Below are 2,430 nucleotides of genomic sequence, written 5' to 3'. Positions count from 1 at the left end.
CGGAGCGCGCGGGGGCCCTGGGCTGGGGCCGCCGCACCGCCCCTGCCGCCGCGCTCCCGGCCCGGGAGGCGTGCCGCCGCCGCCGTCGCCGTCGCCGCCGCGGACCCGGAGGTAAGAGGTCCGGGAGCGCGGACGCCCCGAGCTCGGAGCGGGGGCAGGGTCGCGGGAAAACGTCGCCCGTCTGTGGCTTCGGTCGGCCCGCCCGCTCGCTGCTCTGCGGTGCGCCTCTGTCTGTCTGTCTGTGTGTCCGTCCGTCCGAGCGTCCGTTGATGGGCACGCGCCCCTGTCACTGTCCTGTGTGAGATTTCACCGAGACCGTGTGATCTGTGCAAGCAGCAGGTGCCGGGGGCGCCGGCGTCCACGGAGCGCACCCAGCGCGGGGCGGGGGGGAGGGGGTGCTCTTGCTTTCCGTAGCGTTCCCTCCTTCTCAGTGGCTGAGTCTTGCGCCCGGGACGGTGGCTGGCGGGCGAGGGACCGGTCCGAGGGTCGGGTCGCCGGGTCCGGCCGCTCACACTGTGCACTAGCGCGTGTGCGCCTGGCCACGTTGCGCCCTGCGGCTCGGCCCCGCGCGCTCTTCCTCCTGGGCCCCCCTCCGCCTCCCGCCGCCTCTGGCTCCCGCGCCCCCGGATCGCGCTGGGCTCCCCGCGTCGCGCTGGCGCGGGAGGCGACTGGATGTGAAAAGAAGTTGACGGCCCCTGTTGATGTTTAGACTGAGACTCCAAACCCGGCGTTGCCGGGAGAGGGTTTGGTGGTGCCTGGCACGGGACGTCGGCTCCAGAAAAGGTTACCTTAGGTTGGGAGGAAAGGCAGGGACCTGGCAGAGCGCAAGCCAGGGCTGCGGCCACGTCTCCGGCTCGCCGCTCCGGGAACCAGGGCCAGAGACCTTCTGGAGTGGACCCGGCGGCACGCATGTGCCCTGGAGAAAGGCGCCCAGTGCGCCCGAGGTCGTCAGCCGCAGACTCTCAGCTCTCAGAGACCGCCGCCGCCGGTCCCCAAGCGTCCAGCACGGCGGCCGTCCAGGCGCGCCTCCAGCAGCCGGCTTTGAGGTCCTGAGTCTCGCTCCGCGCAGCCAGCGTTGCCCACAGGTGAGAACTCTGTTTTGAAACTAATCTTTTGATGTGTGAGCCAGCGCCTGGCTGCAGCCCCATCCCGGAGATGGTGAGCCTGGGAGCGAGTCTCCATTCCAGCGGTCTGGAGAGGGATGCCGGGCGCGCCCCGGGGCTGGAGACCCGCGGCTTTGCGTGCCCAGGCGCGGCGCCACCATGGACAGCTCCCAGCCACTTCCTCCACTCCGGGTGTGCGGCCCTGGGTCTCGGGAAGGTGCGTCCTCCCAGACTCCAGGCGTTGGGGCGACAGGAGGGAGGAGAGGGACAGCTAGGTTTTGAGAGCCCTCTGTATCCTGTCCCGAGGCCGCAGGAGCCACTCGGGAGGGAGCCAGGGCTTGTGACTGGGACCTAGATCAGCCTGCAGGTGAACTCTGTCCGGGACCTCTGGTATGGTGTTGGGGGACAGGGCGTCCCTGGCTCTTTTTGCGGCACTCACAAAGGACCTCTTGAGGTCCCTCAGAGGTGTCATAAATGTGTGACGCCCGAGCATCCGACTGAGGCAGTGAGATAATGCCAGACCTAATTAGGAACCGCCCAGCCCGCTTTCTGTGTACCGCATAGGGTCTTGCTACATCCCATTAAGTTATTTAGTAAATTTGATCTTGGGAAGATACATTAGTTTCAGAGCCACAGGGACGGAATGCAGGAGACTCCGGCCAGAGCAAGTTCTAGAGAATGTGTCCAGATGCATTTGGGAACGCAACTGTACTCACTTCTGATCCTAATGGTTTTCTGCAGGGTGCATGGCACTCGTAAGGAAGCTTCTAAAGGTTCCTCTGGAGCCCAGTTGATGATTTTTCAAGTTGGTTGCTTGGAAACAGGGAGGAGAGAACCTGTAGGGGTTCATATCTGTGCAAATTAAACATCTCCTTTCTCTGATGAGAAAGCACTGGCTCTGTGTGTTCCTTTTGTATATGTGCACCTGTGCAGAAGTGTGTGTCTGCCTTTACTTGAAAATCGTAAGAAATTTCCAAGGTCGGCTACCGGTTGTGACCGATGGAGGTCCGTGGGGAGGAAAAAGAATCAGGCACCTTTTTTTTTTTTTTTTTTTTTTTGAGGCAGCGTGTGTAATTTTGTGACAGTCACTTAAGCTCTGTGCCTGTTTCCTCGTCTGTCACATGGGACCACACAGTCTCTCTTGCAGAATTGCTGATGAGAACTAAGTGTAAAAGCATTTAGCCCCTAGCTGAGCACAGAGAAAGCTCTTAAGTTGGTGGTGGTTACAGGTGCATTTTAAAGGCAGTTGTGCATTTGTTTTGAATCACCAGCCCTCTGCTGTCTCTTTCTCTCTCTCTCTCTCTCTCTCTCTCTCTCTCTGCTAACC

Source organism: Panthera uncia, assembly GCF_023721935.1.
Source record: "Panthera uncia isolate 11264 chromosome B3 unlocalized genomic scaffold, Puncia_PCG_1.0 HiC_scaffold_2, whole genome shotgun sequence".
Lineage (NCBI taxonomy): Eukaryota > Metazoa > Chordata > Mammalia > Carnivora > Felidae > Panthera > Panthera uncia.
The sequence above is the reverse complement of the archived record's forward strand: the minus strand, read 5'-3'. Positions refer to the sequence as shown.